Source organism: Scomber scombrus, chromosome 2 (assembly GCF_963691925.1).
Source record: "Scomber scombrus chromosome 2, fScoSco1.1, whole genome shotgun sequence".
Lineage (NCBI taxonomy): Eukaryota > Metazoa > Chordata > Actinopteri > Scombriformes > Scombridae > Scomber > Scomber scombrus.
The window spans coordinates 13,854,171-13,874,461 of NC_084971.1; the positions used below are offsets into that span (position 1 = coordinate 13,854,171).

At 39.8% G+C, this 20,291-nt stretch overlaps 1 protein-coding gene across 2 annotated transcripts in view; it reads left to right on the forward strand.

Moving 5' to 3' along the window:
• Window positions 1-20,291, forward strand: part of LOC133991587 (E3 ubiquitin-protein ligase SMURF2-like) — a 71,222-nt gene that overhangs the window by 7,656 nt on the left and 43,275 nt on the right. The window lies entirely within an intron of this gene.

The window sequence follows — 20,291 nt, forward strand, 5'->3', positions numbered from 1 at the left end:
GGTACTTGGTGTTGGCTGTTCAGGCTTTAATTTGTGACACTTTAAACCAACATCCAACAATGCATAATACTTAATTGGTCAGCTGATTGTTTGGTCACTTGGTTAACGCTGTGACGGCTGCACATGAAAAACTGTCTTTGATTTTTATCTCTGGGTAACAGCAGATAGAGAAACATGTTCTTCTTCAATCCGCTGCCCTTTTAATCTGAGCTCTGATGGCGCGTTAATGAAGTGTTGAAGATCATGGATTTTTCAACATCTACTTAATGTTTTGGTACGAAGCTGCGATGATACTTGGCCGTAACTCTAGAGAAAGAAAATCTTTCACCTCTATGCCGAAACATTGCTAATGATTGATGATTGTTTTCTCCAGTTTTTCTTTGATGGAAAAATTTTGGAACTCACCCTGAATCCATGGATTGATCAAGGACCACCCTTTTTGCTTACCCTGTTCATCTTCAGATCGCCCTGTGAAATAAAGTTCTTGGCGAGCATTTTTGTTTTGGATTTTGGCACCGCTGATGCTGATTTATGGGGATGTAATACCACAATGCGGATGGAAAGGGGACATGGAGCTCCACGCCATTTGTGGTCATCTCATTTCCCCCTCTGCACTCGTATGTCATGCTGCGGGGGAACCCCAGGCTTTCTTGTGTGTCGACTTATATCCTGTGCTTTCATTGATACGTTTGTTTTCAGTTGACTTATGGATTTTCCTATTAGTTTTAACATATTTAAAATAACCACAGCTAAGCAGACACAGAGGAGCACTGGAGAAATGGAAATCAGCTGTGTGCAGCCGGTCAATCCTCCATTAATTCAGGATGATGCTACTTGATATCTGATCGGATCGTAATGATTTGTTTTGAAACATTACTTAAAATAAAAAAATAAAAAAGACTCATTCAAGCTGGCGTAGCGTTTCTAGGCAGGCACCGCATGTGTATCGCAACCTTGCACTGTGTTTTGGAAGAATTTGGTAGGACTATGACTCAGTATGAAATCTCACAGGGCACTGCCAGTCTCATAATTCAGCTTTACTCTTCTCCACTCCTGACCTGAGTTTTCCACGTAACACACAGGGAGCTTACGTGCTCTCTGCTAGACGAAAACCTTTTTTGTGCATAGGATATTTGGCTGAAAGCTAAGCTCACTGAAAATGTATTGTGTCTTTATGGCAACAAACTGATCCATTACAAAGCATATTTATGATTGTATTGTATTGTATTGTATTGTAATACATATCTTCTCCTTTTTATATGTATTTTAATACATCACAAGATGTCCTACAATATTGCTTTTCTCCAGACAGCTTTGTAAAACTTTGGTTGTTTCAGTCAACTCTGAGTATTATCTGCTTTTCAAATTACTTTTGAACTTGGTGGCATCAGCGTGCTTCTGAGCAGGAAAATGGAAAGACTGAACACCTCAGTGTTGCATAACAGCCTCTTACTGGAGAGGAGGTGGGCTTCAATATGCAGAATACATTAAACTTTCCAAGTGCTTCAGGAGGATTTTCCTGCTGAATATGAAGGGGAAATCTCACCTTATTCTTTTCTCATGGGCAGAGTAAGACTTAAACCACTGATTATTTTCATTATTAATTCAATTGCAGTTTATTTCCTTGATTCAAAGGTGACATTTTCAAATATCTTATGTCTAATGATCAGTGGAAAAGATATTGAGTTTACTATCACGTATGACAAAGAAAAGCAGATCATTTTTATGTTGATTAATCATCTTTTTTTCACTAATCGTTGCAGCTCTCGGCTGCAGCTCAGGTTTCTGACAGCTTCTGAGAATAATGAGGCGAGGTGGAGAGTCTGATAAACAAAATTTGGGACATGTGAAAGTGCACCTAATTTGTCTACAAATGTGATTTTTCTGTGGTCTTGCTCTTTGCACTTTACTGCATCCTGCCTCTCTCTTCCTTTCATTGCATGAACTCTCTACCTCGCCACTACAGCCTCTCATCATGTGTCTCTGTATCCTGCATTTTTCTCTTCAGTCTCTTACTCTCTCTTTTCTTCTTGAACAGGATGTCCCTCATCTCTCTGTCATTTCTCTTTCTTCCTTCCTCCCTCTCTCACCCCCGGATCTAGTCCAGACAGTTGACAGACGGCTCTGCCGGTGTGGCTCCAGCTTGTTATATATTTTTTCTTTATCTGTTCTCAACTTGTGATGTACACACACACACACACACACACACACACACACACACACACACACACACACACACACACACACACACACACACACACACACACACACACACACACACACACACACACACACACACACACACACACACACACACTTCCTGTCCCGGTCCCTCAACACAGTACAGTACTTAGTGTTTGTCAGTGTGTTGTTTGGGTGCCCTAAGGAGTCTGTTAGGGGATTCCAGGGATGCCCAACAAGAGTAATACATTTATTCTGATTGACATAAATGCATAAAAATAACTACAGTATAGTAATGTATTGTAGTATTACTGTTATTTACCCACATACAGTATTGAAAGTTATACAATATGATACCAAATAAATAATTTTAATTATGTGTTTTGCTCCATTTGTTGGTTTCGCTTGATTCTTAAAAAAGGAAACATTACAGTGCTTAATGTTAAAGAGCGATCTATTACTGTTGTCAGGCTAGAGTCATAAATATTAACTACTTTTGCCAGCGAATAAAGAAAAGGCTTTTCACTTCTCCGCTTTCGTTTAAAAAAAAAAAAAAAAAGAAAAGAAAAATCCAGTAGAAGCAGGAAGGCAGATTAGACTGTAGGGATCACACTTTCCTCCCCCTCACTGTTCTCCTGCTACTGTTTCTGTGGTCAGACTGCCCACCAGTGTGTGTGTGTGTCTGGTAGACGACTCAGCATGTCTACTGTACGGACACAAACACACACTGCCACTCAAATCGTATCCCTCTCTCTCCGAGGCTGTTTTCAGTTTCAGTGTGGGAGAGAGACAGTTGGAGGATGTGAGGGATGCAGCTTTTTTTTTTTGTTCTTCCCCCTTTTTTTTTTTTAAAGTCGTAGAAATGAGGATCAAGTAGCAAGGATGGCGCCGGTGTTCCACAGCTTCCCACTCCACTCTCGACATAATCACAACAGCAGGACTTCTCACCTGTTTATGATGATTCAGAAAAGAAGAAGGATGATTCCTCTTTTGATTACAATTATGTGTTACCAATAAGGGATTTGACCTCTCCGTTATTAACAACAGACGTGTGTCTGCATGAAAGAGAAACCACACACTAATTATAGACAGAGAGAGTCCACTTTCTCAGGCCTCTTTGAAGTGCACTGTTGCATTCTTAAAGGCAATTTGTCATATTAGTGATTGCCAGAGATTTCACAACATTTTGCAACATATACGGCAGTCCAGCTGCTTGATGACAAATTTACTATTTTACATCTGTTTCTCAATAATGCTGAAAAAACAAATTTTATTGACTGCTTCAGAGATAGCCACAAGGGTAAAGATCTGTCCAACATGAAAAAATAGAGATTGAAATCTGTGGGGGGAAAAAATCTTGTGGAGGTCAGCAATTAAGCTCTGATGTGTTGAATGAAAATGGTAAAAAGTATAAATACGGTCATTTTAATCAAACTATGGAAACCCATGTTTACTTTAAGAACGGTTCAAGTTAAGGCTGAAACATGCTTCTCTGAGCTTCAGGTAGGTGTACATGCTTGGGGATTACTGGGGGATGTTTTTTTGGCTCTTTTTTATGAACCAATCAGCTTGTTTGACTCACAAGTTGACACAACTTGTTCTTGAGATTTGGGAGGTGTGCATGTTCGCTCCTCCACAAACCCCCTGTGACCTGCTGTTACCCGTAACATGTTTTTCTACATAGGTTTTCTGAGCATATTAACATGTATTTTTGTCAACGCATATTTCACTTTTGGAACAATCCCAGTAGTTGGTTACTGGCTATTTAGGATAAATGTAGTCCATCTTTGCTGTCTTGTTACAGATGTGCACATCACCATCCTCCACTCGCAAACAACAAAAAGCCCCAGGCTCCAGCATCAAAGTCTGCCAGGCTCAACTGAATATCTTTGTTTACACAGAGATGAGTGCAGCCTGAAGTAACCTCACTCTATATCATTCACGCTCAGAGTGACAGAAAACATAGCACTTCCTCATCTGTCTCTGTTTCTCTTTCTCGCTGTCTGTCACCCTTACCTCCAACATCACATAAAGCTGCTGCGGTTACTGCATTACTGCGGTAACGTATTTACGTTGAGATGGGACGATAGTTATTCTCTCAGGTTTCACATAAAGAATGATGTGCTAAGACATTTAAAGACACAAGACGCAGATATAGACATTTAGACTTCAGAGGCTATAAAGAATAGACCACAGGAATATGCATTTGAAAAAGTTGATCATATTTGTCCGAATATTGAACTTTTTTTCCCTGGAAATATCCTATCGAGTGTTTTAAAGTCTGTTTATAGTGAGTGTTTAAGAGTCAGTCGGCACTAAAGATGTTACTTTAGTCCAGTTTAACCTGCAGGAGTTTCTGAATGCCTTTGTACCATGTTTTTTTGCCATGGGGCAAATAAATTCATGATTAGTGAAAACAAGTCCAAAGCATCTTCGGAAGTCTCTGCTGCAGAGACAGAATATGTTAAGCTGTAAAATACCACTGTGACAGATGATGAGAACTAAAAAAAAACTAGCAGCCCTAAAAATGCTCACTAATGCTAAATGCTGGAGAAAATAGTTTTTGACCGCTTCCAAGAGCCTGTTATGAGAGTGTGTGAGTATGTAACTATACTATGATGTAAGTTGTATTTTTCCAGAAACCAGTGTTGTTTCACAACCATGGTCACCTTATTTTCAGGCTAATACAGTATTTTGGAACCAATTATTTTATGACAACTGAGATTTAAATATTTTTTTATGGTGGTTATTGCAATGGTTTGATAATTTGTGCAGAAAGGAAAAAAATCAATAATGCTCTAATGTCACAGTGGCTTCCTCTTTGTTCTTCTGCAAACACCACAGCTACATGCATAGACAGATACAATGTACAACTGCCATCTATATTTAAGACATTGGCACAGTCTAATATCTTGGCACTTTCGCAGTTGCCATATTGTTTGTGGGTGGTGGGCCTCTTGGTGACTGGTGACATATGGGGCGTCATATGGCCCCTGTGTAGAGAAGACAATGTCTATATGGCACATTATTTGTTGGAGACAGTAGATTATTGCTGGTTCAGTTTCTTTCCACTGGAGTATAAATCACAGTTTGGCCATTTTCACACTGAAATCTTTTTTGTTGAGTTTGAACCACATTTCATTTCTCCCCTCCTCCTCCTGGCCCTTCTTCTGGTCTGCTTTGCACCTGTTCATATTTGTTGTGATTGAACAAAAGAACTTTTGCGTGTGATTATAATTACAGTATATATCTGGTACCTCATCTGACTACGTGCGTAGTATCACTCTGCCGTAACTGCCAAAATTCCTAACATCTGCACCTTACATTAGCAGCTGTGGACAACATGGATTTGTGGGTGAATTTTAATCAATTTGATACTTGACAGCTGAAGAATGACTCAATCTGTAAAAGAAGGGGATGACTCAAAGACAGGAAGAGCAGGAGCCTTTTAAAACTAGACTTTTAGTAACAATTTTCAGTAAATGTTGACAGTAAACCAGATTAAACCGTTAGACATAACACAGGATGCTGGAAGGATGCAAAAGGATGTGGTTTAGCAATGGGGACCTTTTTGCAGTTGTTGGCAGAGGACACAATATCTTTTTAAAAACACAATAAAAGTTTGAGTTTGCTTAGATTAATGCAAAATGCATTTAATGCTCAGCAATAAACTGGAGACTGGGCCCTCTGCCTTGCATCTAGCCACACCATAGCAGTTATGATGTTTTTCTTTTGTAGCATTTGTTGAAATCAAGCTATGAAATTATATGTCTCTGTCTACGTGCATGCTGTCCTGGTTGTTGTCAGGTTTGCTATTATCTGATATTTCAGTTCATACATCTCAGCCCTCCTCTTCTGTTTTATTTGTCTCTCTTTGCTCATCCATCACTGCAGTTCTCTTCTTTATTGCTCTTTTCCTCCTCTTAGTGCTCTCACCACCTCCCCACCCTAGCATTTGAACTCTGTTTTCTACTTCATAATCATGGCTGTCATCTCCCTCTGCCCCGGTATTTTCACCTGCCCCTGTTTGTAATGTCTAATATTCCCTACAGACACAGTTAGTAAATGAATCCTGGCAAACATATCGGACAAAATATGCACACACACACACACACACACACACACACACACACACACACACACACACACACACACACACACACACACACACACACACACACACACACACACACACACACACACACACACAGCATGGACTGTTATTTTTCATGCACAGATACACACCATACTCCTGGAGGGCTGATATAGCTGTTGTTGTCTGAAGCAAGGAGATAAGCAGGGTAAGCTTCAGTGTAATGCCTGCTGGTACAGCATCCTCTCAATTATTATTATTATTATATTATTATTATTATTAAGTAATTATCACAAGGACAAAAAATATTTATTAATTCTACTCACCATGTTGCACATTAAAGCCAAAACACAATAAGTTACCAAGGTGGTCTAAATCTTTAAAATAGTTTGCACCTGTGACGTTGTTAGGTGAAGAGCAGCAGGCAGTAATTGCAGCTTGAGTGAATCTCAAACATACCTCCATTATATATAATCAACACACTTTCAAAGTCATCGCTGCCTTCTCTTGACTCTTGATTCTCTCTCTGCCTCATGTCAATGCAGGCAAACTCGCCTCCAGTCCAAACCCACACAGTGTGACCGTGTGTGATTCATATGCAATGATCTGTTACTATTAACCGTGACAATAATTGTCGTACTGCATTCCTAAGATAGTTGTTGCATGAATCATATACAGTATAGTCAAACCTTCTGTGCTAATAAAGAATCTGGACAAACTTATATCCATTGAAACAGGTGTGTCTATCGCCTAGTCATAAGTATACCTAATGAGTCATGACTTTCTAGTGGTATGATATTACACCTGACTGTATCTGATTTAATCTGAATGCTTCCTGTATGGGTATTGAATATATTGTGTGACTCATTCCTTAGATCAGCTCGACTCTCTCTGGTTTATTTCCTCCTCGTTAATGCTTTTATTTCCTTATCCATGCCTGGATCTTTTTCTCTCTGCTCCACGTCACCTTTTTTCCTTACTTTTATTTCCTACCATCCAAACTCTCCATCTGTTCTATTATGTGGCAGCTTGCCTCCACCTTAAAAACTCAATTAGTTCTGCACATTTTCTGTTTTCAGACTACTATGCCATTAGACAACTTAACCCAACTCTGAGGTGAAGAAAATAACTCGGTGCTCAGTCTCTCTCACCTCAATAACGCTGCGCCCTCTCAGTGTGTTGTACAGTGATGACTTTCCCGGAGCTAACTGGATGCTGCTCTCCCTGCGGGAGACTGTGCACACCGCACACCACGTTCTCCAGATTTTGTCACCTCTGTCTCAAAAATCCTTGGAAAACAGTGATGTAACACTCTGGTGCTGTAGTAATTCTTCCGATTCAGTGGCAATATGGGCAGCCAGCATCTTACCGGGGGCAGCACGGAGCGCACACACACACAAAAAAAAGATTGGTTTTCTATCGCTCATTTACGTCAATGATATAATGTCACTGTGTGGATCGGTTTACTTTGTTACAGTGCGCTCCCTACTTCTAGTTTATGAACTAACAGCTTCTACCTGCTGAGATCTCAGTCAGAAGTAGGAGAGGAGCAGCAGTAGGTTGACCTCAGGTCTCCACTGAGGAGTCTAGCACACATAATTTTGTATGGTAGCCTAATGATGCAAAAATGAAAATCAGTCACACCAAATAAACCATAGTTCATACTGTGAATATGTAGTTTCAGACACATTGTTGTATTTTTTCTGGGTTGTTAGTAAAATCATTAAGAATATTGTAAAATCAATCTTCACACCACCAAGGTGAACTTGTTTAGTCTTGACTCTTAGTTGATACTGCTGGAGGATGGTTATATTAATTTATAAGTGTGTTGTTCTATTTGTGTGATATAGGATTTGTGCAGGTTACTTTTGTTAGCAATATGTTATAATTCGTAATAATTAAAATAACTTACTTATATGTATATACAAGAATTGTTTCTATTCCTTGTACTTCATTTTTTGTATTCATGATTGTATATCATTTTGGTATTTATGAATGTTATTTCTATATATCGATCTATGGTGGGTGCTGAAGGGGAGTTCATCCGGGGCGCCTTACAAGCTAGAACCACCACTGATCCGATTAATCGTTTCAATAATCGATGACTAGACGACTATCAAAATAGTCGTTAGTTGCAGCCCTATTCTGAGTCAGTGAGCTGAGACTGGGCAACTTTGTACATTTTACCCTTGGGTGCATGGATTGAGCTGTAGCAATAGACGCCCTTTCCTAAGTTAAAAGATCATTTGTTCTTGCTTGCAGAAAGGCCTCGCCAACATAGCTATAAATAAAGTATAAAAATGTAAATGTACATTTTTCACATCTGCCATTTTTAAGCTGTGTTTTACCCTCTGCTACCTGCATTAGATTTGATGTAAATGATGTAATTGCTGCAAAGTTTCAGTATTGTGATGTGATCCCAGACCTCATTTATAAATGCATGTATTTTAGAGAGGCACAAGTGTTGATTGAGGAGAGGGCTTTAGATATCGCAGAGCATGAACATAACAATGCAAAACATCCTCCTAATAATGCAATCTTGGTGACTGGTGACCTTTTAAGTGAACTGACAAATGCTCAATTTCCTGTGTGCTCACCATAATTTCCAAACTACATTCTGTTCTACTTTGTTCATTCTTGCATCTCCTCTTATTATCTCTCCTCGCCATCCCTGCTGCTCCTCCCTCAGTGTTTCTACCGTTGCCAGAATGTCATCACTGTCAAAATTCCCCGGTGCAAATTAACTTCTCCACTTTCTTTCACTCCCTCTGCTCTGCCATATTTTCCTCCCTTTCTCCTCCTCTACCGTCTACGTTCCACAGATTTGTGACTCTAGATAGACCCCTCTCCTCCCCACCTCACATTCCTCCCTCCACTGTAGATTTCTGTCTCCAGATGAACATTTCTTCTTTACCTTCTCACCCTCTCAACCACAACCACCCTCTTCCTCTGTTTAGTGACTGCGTTCTGCTCCAGATTCCTGACTCCAGATTGTTGGCGTCTCCTCAGGGAGCAGAGAGGAGGTAAAGGAGGAGGGGGGAGTGTCAGCTGTAGACGGCTGGCCTCTCAAATGAATGACATAATTGGCATCCCGAGCATTTACTAGGCTAGAGAGAGAGAGAGAGAGGGAGGTTGGGAAATCTAGTAATGGCTTTAGAGAGGAAGTGCAATATAGCTCAGATCCCTACTTTGGCAACATTGTCCAATTTTGGAGAGCCATAAATGATCATTCATTGCTCACCATCATTATTTTTTTGCAGCGTGCACTTGGAGCAGGAATGTAAAGTTAGTCACGTAGCCTCTGAATACTTGTGCTTGACATTTTGCCAACGTGTGTGTGTGTGTGTGTGTGTGTGTGTGTGTGTGTGTGTGTGTGTGTGTGTGTGTGTGTGTGTGTGTGTGTGTGTGTGTGTGTGTGTGTGTGTGTGTGTGTGTGTGTGTGTGTGTGTGTGTGTGTGTGTGTGTGTGTGTGGCTGCATTTAGACAATGCAGCAATCTGACGCTATGACGCAGGGGGCTGCAGTGGTGGGGGTTTGTGTTGTTTGAGCTAACAGTGAGACGATGAAATGCGATCCAGGAAGCTGAGCTGGGTTTACAGGTTAATGTTTTTAAGGACCTTTCAGAAGCCAAAACATCTCACAGCAGTATGACCCAGATTTTACAACTCTGGAAAGTTATCATGGCAGCGACTGTTTCATCTTTCGTCGCGACAATCACAAGATGAACAGTCCAATGTGGCTTTTATGTTAAAAGTCATCCACCAGGAATGTTCTGCTGCATGTGTGTGATTGGTCAATATAGTGTGATGTCAGGTTGCTTTCCAGCAAAGGTTGAGCTCGGTTCAACTTTTTTTTTGACCATCGCAGGTTTTCTTTCTGAGCCCTCTGCACTCCCCACTACCACTGCGGAAATGCACTGCCCCCATTTAAATGAATGGGAGGGCTGCCTTTTTTCACGCATTCCCTGATTTGGTCTAAACACAGCCTGAGTTAGCGAGCCCGCCAGGGAGGCGTGAGGAAGGGGAGAGGAAGTGTTTTGTTTAATTGTTGAACAATGCTGTGAATGAGACAGCATGGGGCCCAAGCAAGAGTCACAACAGGGGCAAAGGCGAAGGATGTAGGACTTCTCATTTAAATCTGAATGACTCACTAGTGACTCATAGGATGTCAGCGGGTGTGTTAGGAGCATTTTTTGCAAGTTTACATTTTTTCCCCCCTAAATTGCCAAATCATTTAGTAATGAGATTTTCTGAAATGTATATAGAGAACTGCGTCTTTATATTTAAAGCGATTTAACAATTTCATGCCTTGATAAGTTTGGAAATTGCTCAAAGAAAACAGCATTTCTTAATATGTATCTGTGGGCCTATAAGAACAAAACATATGTAAACAACATTATTACTTTTTGTGTCTTTCTTCAACAAAGCCTCCTATGAGAAATATTATTAATTAGTCTCCACCGTATTACCGCGGTTACAGGCCTCACATAGCCAACATGAGTGTTGTTTTATCCATAGGACTTTAGGAGGTTTTAATGCAGTTGTTCATTGTTTGAAAATGTCAGATTTCCACATATTCAGAGAAATAAAATAGGAAGGACATTTTGAATATCTAAATAATCGGACTCCTGTGAAGTAGCTCAGTGTAGCAGCCTGGGTTATTACACTGCATTGGCTGGCATCAGGTGAAGTGTGCGCTAAGGTAAGTGGAATCAATTTCTGGCTTTGGGCCACATGCACATTTCATGACTTGGTAACCTAGATTTGGGAGAAGTTCCTTCGAGTATGACTTTTTCCTCTGTATTATTCATCTTCCCACTTTGATGGTGTTTTTTCTACGTTTTTCTGTTAGTCAAACTACCTGAGGCCCAAAACATTGTTATCATGACTGCATACTTGTAGAGAGGCATGAAATGTTTAGGTCATTGCCTGCTTCAAGGAGGCGATTGTCCCTCAGGAAAGATTCATGCTCAAGATCAACTTGCTGGTAGACGACCACATCCCCCACTGTCATTGTACACTTCAGTGTTGTCAGGGTGCTGTCTTGGCGTGATTGCTCTCCATTACAGGGAGGTTTAAAATGATCTAGTTAGATGTAGTAAAACTTGACACCACGCTGTTAAAGAAGTCTTAATGGCTCATGACTTACATTTAACACCTTCCTCGCTCTGGTTGGGTTGCATTTAATTGCGCTCCACCAGGCTATGTTCCAGTTTCTGTTTCAAAGTAGTGAATGCTAGGTCACTGAGCCTCTCTGTTTACTATTGTCTTGTTTTGTTGCAGATTCGTTAAACCTGTCAGAAATCATTTTGAAAAGAAACAGAGGTTCCCTTAAACTTTTTTTCAAGGTACTACAAGAATGGAAGCCTTTTTTGCCCATACACATTTTGTCCTAAGAGGGTTTTAGCTGTGAAACTTGAGCTTTTTTCAGGTTTTCTATGCAGCCAAACTCACACTACAGTGTTAAAGATTTACTATTAAACAACCCTCAGCCACACTGTTGACCATGCTAATATTTGGTAACACTTATCATGTATGGTTGTAATGTTACTTTGATTAAATTCCAGCATAAAATGAAACAAACATATGAACTCATTCAACAGTCATGCTTTGAATTTGACTAAAGATTTGACTTTGAAACTCACTGCCACTGGAAGGTTGATTACCTTGTAAGATTGAGAATAGCATCATTATTGACTCAAATTTCCAAAGAGGTAAAAGTACATTTATATCTTTAGGATTCTATGTAGAAGCATGATGTGCTATGAGTAATTTGATAGCACAATGGTTAAATCATGACAGAAGTAAGCATGAACAATGTTTTCAATCTTGTTGGCCTCAGTCTACTATGCTGAATTGCAGGTGGAAAATATGAAAGTGAAAATTGGCTTGTTTCCCTTACATTAAACATGTGTGAATTGAGGTGCACGAAATGTTGGCTGGAAGCAGCTGCATTGCATTCATGCTCTGCTGTGCTTGCTGAAGCAGATTATACCTACCATACATACATTCATTATATCAGTGTCAAGCAGACATGCAAAGTTAGTGAAAGTATCTGAAGCCTTTTGCAGTATTTGGCTCCTTACACTGAGTAAACACTTTGTCTGGCACACCTGTGCAATCATGTCAGTTAAACACATAACTTACTACTTCTTCTATAAGTTGTCCTTATTCGATAGTTGCCACATGCACTAGAAAGAAATGTGCAGGATGAAATGGAAAGATCTTAGGCCCAATGCTTCTTCAAAACCGTGTTCTTCAAAACAGCTTCAGCATTCAAACCCAGCAACCGGATGCTGATGCAGTGCGGGTTGACAGTCATGTCCTGGTAGTGCAGCCACAGAGTTAATTGAACAAATGGACCACAAAATGGCTATACTTGACCATGAAACTGGTAGTGTACAATCGTGCAATCGTCTTTGGTCTAGGGCAGAGCAACTCTGTGGTTTGATAATGTTACCACAGTGCAAGAGGCTAGAGCCACTGTTGGGAAACAAGATACAGCTCATGACCCTTGTCTTGTTATCCCCTTTCTTTATGAACAAAATACTAACTTCCCACAATGATTTACAGTGCAAGGATCTTCAGGAAATGTGATTGGCTTTTGTCCTTGCTAAAACCACACTCCTTCATCAGTAAATATTAACACAAAAATTTCAAAAAAAATAGAATATGTTTTCTAATTTATTGAAAAGGGTAAAGTTTATTTTACAATTAAAATTAAGCTATGAATCTTTTGCCATTGCTGCAGATTTTTACACAACTTCTGATCATGTTCTGATCTCAGATCAGAGTGAATAAAATCACAATGAATGAATGACAGATTCATACCACTCAGAGTTAAGTGTCTTCATAAATGTGCATTGGGACAGCTTTCGATCATTGTGCTGCCCTTACAGCTGCTAAAGCAGTATCAATCTAAATTACGGTCAATGTCCAAAAAGAGCTCCCTGTTGGGTTTAAAGGATTTGAACATTTGACTCCTTCCACCCCCAACCTGTCGTCCCAATGAATAGAGTGATGCTTTAAGCAGCCATTGCAAATGAAAACAAGTGGGATTCCCCTGACAACCCCTCTCCCCCTGTCTGTTTACAAACTCTCACCTTCTGACCAGAACTAATGTCGACCTTCAGCCTGACCTTTGCATCCAGACAGACGGAGACGTTACAAAGCTCCCGCCACAGTAAATGCTGTTCTTTGTTGTCAGAGGCACACGATGCGTGTTTTGTAATGAATAATAAGAGACCAGCTTTATGTAATACACAAAGCAATTATTATACATCATTGAGCAGTAATTTATGCGAATTGCACCAGTTGGGATGTGTTTATGTTTAGTATACATTATGTCCTGTTGTAGAATGATTTTTCATACCACAAAATATGATTGCAAAGTATTGCACTATTACATAACATGTATTTAGTGTCTTGTCTGCAGAAAGCATGGTACCCACACAGTAAGATGATTTTTCTGGCTGCTGACTGTGTAACTTAAAGTGCTGGGACACCAAACCAAAAAAAAAAAGGTCTCTACTTTTATATCCTAGTTTTTATGCTCTTCGCATGAAGGTTTGCAAGTTTAATGAAGGTGCAGGTTTAAGTGATGCACTACCAGTTCCCCTGGGTTTGGAAAGCTACGGTTGACCTCTGAAGCCTAAAAACATATTGTCTACGATGGCAGGCCGCTGCCTGTCTTCATGTTCCTCAACCAGACAATGGTAAAGGTAGTATCCCCATTTGTTAATTGCTTTGATGGATAGGCTTGGTCTGGTGTGACTGTTAGTTTGATTTATGGCTGGTTTCAGACTGTGGAGTGGGGCGTCTCACCTACAAATGGCCCCAAAACAGCAGCTGTTTCAAATCCTTCTAACAAACAATGGAGCACAGTGGACCCCTATTTGACCTTTTAACTACTATCACAGCTTGGTTTAAAATGAGTGCAAATGTGGGTGGTCGAGTGACTAAATCTGTAATGTTCAGTGAAAAACTGTAGTTAATCTGACATTTCTTTTCTCTTAGAAGCTCCTTTTTATTTTTATTTTTAATTAATGCTCTCAGCGATGAACTGTGAATATGAGTACTATTAGATTTTGACCAAATACTGAGAAATATGTGGGTTTTATTTGATTAAAAAAATATCTGCCACAATATTTTTGCAGTAAAATGCCTTACATGTGGATTTCGGTCTTAATGTAGAACATAATCTAAACCTGTGGCGGTTCTGGGTGGGGATCACTGCCCCCTCTAGCAACAAGCCAGACCCCCTATATCGGCCTTCCCAATATATAGTGGTGTTTTTTCTCAGGAACTCAGGACAGTCAGGACTCCCTCACTGACTTCCCAGATTTTTCATTGAATCTCTTGAAATGGAGGAAACCAGTACAGTAGGTCTGCTGCTAGTTGCATGTGAGAATATCTTCACTCTTGTTTTTAAGCTGTTTTGTATAATAAGTTTAAAGTAACTAGAACACTGTGGGCTTTGTAGGTTACTTTTTGTCATGACATGCATAATGTAATAATGTAAGTCATGTATTTGACACATGTATTCATACTTCTTGATGCGAATATAAGCTTTTAGATCTCTGTGTGGTTTTTAGCCAATATCTCTATTCTAGTGCATAGATTAGCTACCTAGACCTACCTGTCTGCAGTAAATAACTTGAGCCTCGACTAATTTCATAAGATGAGAGAAAAAAAAAAGTGTAAAAAAACATACACAGTGCGGCAGTGGTCGAGTGAGAAAACGCAGTGGCGGTAGACAAAACAAAGCATGTGAATGAGAGAAATAAAATGATGTTTGGTGATTGTATCACAGCAGAAATAAATAATCATCAAACACTCAACAAATGTTATAGTTTAAGTTTCATTTTCCTCCACTGCATTTCTCCCTTTCATTCGTTATTTTTCCAACTCATGCCGCTGTTGATGTTCCCTCGTGTTAATACAGCATCTCTAAATGCTGCCATCACTTTTAAATTCCGTATGGGTCTAATTTGCATGATCTACCTGATTCCTCTGATTTGATGGAGACTCTGGGTTTAAAGTAATTAGAACCTTTGGCGGAAACGTGGCTTTCGTTGTGAGACCATATTGCTAATACAGTGTTAATTAGCACAGGTTGGCTTCTATTTAGTAACCGAAAGATGTGATTTTAACTCTGGGATATAGATCAGCCATATAATTTAAGTCCTTTGGTTTTTGTATCTTGGTTCACTCACAGCAGTCATTGTGATGTTCTGATGAACCTCGTCCATCTTAAACACAGGGAGGAAACTGCCACGGTTTTAACCAACATTTCAAAGATCAGATCAGATAATGTATTTGTAGCATACCAATCCAAAAGGTTTCGAGGGGTCCCTGATGATGTAAAACCAATTGATGGGGGTTTTCATCTGGTCCTCTGCTTACTTGTGTGCAGCCAGATTTATTGTCTCTGTTCTTACTGTTAAAGTGAGGGGGTTGTGGTGGGGATGATAATCCATGACAAGCGCTGAGGGCAGCTTCACCCAAGGGCTTCCTGATCGTTTACTGTTTCCTAGTTGACCTATCTTTCCATGTTAGGATCTGAATGAGTCTGGTGCTTTGCCATCACGTGGCAACTATTCAACACTGCTGGATCCCCACAGGGTGTTGAGAGGAGCTTTGATTCCTCATTGATGCCAGGATCCACAGTGGTAGAGTCTGCATAAGCCCAGATAAGGTTATAATATATTTAGAACAGGACAGACCAGAAAGTATTTATTCACTGAATTTACAGAAAATGCACTATATCATAAGTATCATTATTGGGATATGAAATGACCTACATGAGATATGGGATATGAGATTTGGGTCATATCACACAGCCCTACGTAGCAGTGTATGTACAGCTTTGGCTATTGGTCCATGAATAAATGCCACAACCCCTCAAAACCGAAGACCCAAGCAAAGCCAAGTTCTGTGCCTTGCTTGCGACCTGCTAATCAAAGTGACGGGTTAGTCCCCAAGTTGGCGAGCCTTAGCCTCCTGTGACGGAGCATAAATGACCTACACCTTATGCTCTTTTGAACCTGACCAGGCCTACTAAAGGTGGACTGACCTTTTAAGGAGAACCAGTTATTCTCATTTCAGTGACAATCTCAGTTGCTCCTAAACAAAGAAATGTGTGTCTACGGAAACTTGGGAGAGATACACCTTGGTCCTATTTCTGCCTCCAAGAACTAAAACTACATTTTAGATAGATAGATAGATAGATAGATAGATAGATAGATAGATAGATAGATAGATAGATAGATAGATAGATAATCCACTGTGGTGGAAATTTGTCTTCGGCCTCTCCAAGACATCAAATTACACAAGACAAATCAAGACTGTCCACAACATACAACAAAAAGGAAAAGAAAAAGTTGTGCAAATAGGCATAAAAAAGCAACAGCAGGTCTAAGGGCTATAGTACCTTTTTTTGTTAGAGCCTGCTATCTCAGCGTCACCGGGTACATCACTGGTGTTCATCAGCCAAGTCAATATGTTTTTGGTGGTAATTAGGACTAATGTAATTGCTATATTCTCTTTTATCCTTTCTGTTTTAACCTATTTTTGTACTTTCCTCTAGTATTGATGGCAGTATTATTACTATAGCAGCTCACTGCTGATGAATAGGTGAATGAATAAGCATTTTAACACATAATGCCAGTGTGCCCTTCTCAGGAAGAGGCTTTCTCCAGATTTCAGGTATGATCCTGACCTCTTATACAACTTAACTTTGTACTTCACACATGTTGAAATGGCTTTACTTTGCGCCTAGAAGTTGCAGTATGTTCATTAACCTGTTGCCTGGCTTTTTTTTTCCCTTTTTGCTTTTTTTCGGCCTTTATAGAAACAAAATATAATGTTAGATACTTGCTAGTTTGTTTTAGCACAGAATTGTGTGCCACCAGAGGTAATGCCATAACTACTGTCAGTATTTCTAAACAGTTGGTGAGAGACTACTGACAACAATGGGATGCTTTTCCCTCTGTGATCATTGTGGCTGAGACAGTGGAGCAGTGTGCAGGTAAATCCCTTAATCTTCATTAGCATAGTTTGGTAACCAGACTGCCAAGTCTCTGTTATAGCTCTGCACACGTTAACCTGCCAGCAACTTTCCTAAAACAAGTCCAGTTGCTCTTGACTCAGTCTTCTTTTGTGGATATAGCTACTTTTCAGTTTTGCTTCTTCAGCAGTGGAGAGCACCCACGACGACAACAAGTCAGCTTCTACCAGACACAAATTGTTAAAAATGTATTGGAGTAGTTTAGGGATGTCCCGATCCAGCTTTTTGCACTTCCGATCCGATACCGATATTGTAGCTTTTAGCATAGGCCGATACCGATACCGGCCGATCCAAGCATGTATTAAAGATTAAAGATATTTACTTATTTTGTTGTTATACTCATGTTGAAAAGGGTTTTACTCTTAAGAACAACTAGCCAACTTAATTAGGTTAGTTTGAATAATCCACAATGGTTGGTAATGAGAAGCTGACCTGTTTATTCTTAACAGGGTTAAATAAACACAAAATAGACAAAATAATAAATAGTCAATTAACCACACAAACTGAATTGGCATCAGTGCTCTGCTCTTGAACAACAAGAGTGTAAACCAAGGCTTAAAAAGCCATCAGTGCAAACAATATTGTAAACTGTATTAAAAAAGCAAAACACACAAAAAAGCTGAGTAGAAAATAAATAGTGGGATGCTGGACAGGTCGCTAGGTGTGCTGAAAAACGCGGACCGGATTTGGGGGGAAAAGCTGAAAAAAACTGGAATGGATTACCTACATCGGTGCTCAGGAAAACACGGACCAGAGTTTTGAAAACAAACTGGATTGGGAGTCCGGATCGGGATTTTCCCGTGCAGGCCGATCCGATATTGATATGCATTTTTTTGCTAATATCGGCGGCCGATCCGATCCAAATATCGGATCAGGACATCCCTAGAGTAGCTTATTAGCATGGCTCCAGAGAAACTGGGGTAGTTGGTCATAACCTGTAGTTTCTGGTTGTTATAAGTTATATCATAAATGAACTAAAGCCAGGAATAGTTGTGTTCAGCATTAAGCATTAAGAATTACACACCAATAAATAAGACAAAATTTGCCGCTAAACATCTAGGGCAAGGGTTTAGGCCTAGGATGATGACCCACTTAAACTCTCGTGGCTGATTTTGTCCCAGAGTTGGATCCACAAGTTGACTCCACAAGGAGGCTTTTCTGACTGCCTCAGATTTAGCCTGTGTCCATACAGTCGGTTTTGGCAGTGTAATTTCCCCTTACAAGCTGATGGTTAGTGTTGAACCAGTCAGCCCAGTCAGTGTAATTTTGTATGTGTTGCCATTGTCCTTTCCCATGTTGTGATTCTGTCTGATTTGTCTCGCTGTGTCATTTTGGTCACCGTCAAGGTCTCCACACTGAATGGGTGTAATGCTAGGTTGGTTTCTCAGGCCTGTCCGTATCTTTTTCGGAAGTGGTGCTTTTTCTCATTCGTGGTGGGTTCAAACACTCTTCTGTGATCTGTTGTGTAATCCATGTACATGTCTCGAACACTGTTATGGCGTAGCGGTCTTTGTGGTTTAAATGTCGAGTAATATTGAAGACTCTGATATGACAAAGTGGCTTTTTGATTAATTGTTTTTATATGACGCAAAATCTAAATTCAAATAATGCTGTTGTCTTAAATTTAGATTAGATTTCTATTTGTTGACTTGTTTCTAATGTATGCTAATATGTGGAACTACAACAATTCATTGACTAATTGACAGGTTGATGGACAAAAAAATCATTTTGAGTTTTTTGAGTATTTATTTCTGCTTTATTAAGCTAAGTTAGGGGGAAGTGGCAGAAAATATTGCATCAGAGGCAAAGAAGAGGAAAAGGATGTGATTTGTATTTTAACCTTCAATTTTCAGGCAGGTGTTCCCTTCATAGGCCATTGAGCTGGTAGCGTACTGCCAAGATCTACTTCTTTTGTTTAATTTCTACATATAGTTGGTCTTGTGCTCAGAGAGTAAGGTTGGAAAAGAGGGAGGTCACCTGTGCATGTACTAATAATGTGGGAGTGACTGCCCATCACCACAAATAGAAAGAAGTGGATGCAGATAATGGATGAATGAGTTGCTTGCAGAGAAACTGAACAGTGTGTGTGTAAGTTTTTTATTACACCTGACTCTTTGCTTAGATTTCAGCGTTATCCCCACTGAGAGTGATTTGGATGTTGGACTGTGATGCTTATTCAACGCCTATTTTTACGTTCACTGTAGTTTTTATTACATTCATCTTAGTTTTCTCAGTCACCGCTCTTAACTGTTGGTGCTTGGCCTGCTTTGTCTCACAGTATATTTGTCACAGGATTGTCCAGCCGGCTCCAAACAAAGCATCGGCCTACGTCCATTCATCTATGTCCTTTGGCACGACAGGAGAGAGACATTTAGGGACACTTATAAGGAAGACATTGAAAAAAAGAGCAGTTCATCAGGACAAAGCCAAACACAGACCTACCGTCTTGGTGTCTCTGTCGAAAGCTATTGTATGTTGTCTCTGATGCAAACCCCTAAGGACTTGCTTCATACAGGAAAGAGTGCTTGTCTGCTTAATATTTTACGAAGAGAACTCTTAAAACTGTACTCCTGGCCTGTAATGGGACAGCAAGGATGGACAAACCACATGTAGGCGATAAGACAGAAGTAATTACTTGAAGGAAACTGTCAAGTTTTACAGCTAAGACAGAAATTGATGAATAATGAAATGTTTGGGTTAGCAAAGCTCTTGCTAAAAATGTTGAGAAGAACAGTTAGTCTGATCAAAATGTTGCTTAATATACATATGTGAACAACTGTAATTTATAAATGTAGCAAATATTAAATTGTTGAATCTTTTTGAGTTGGTAATATCACTAGCAGGATTAGAGAAACACAAGCCACAGACGAAGACAAATTAAAGGCTAATGATGAATGAAGCAAAACACATGATGATGATGATGATGATGATGATGGGTAGAGACTGAGACA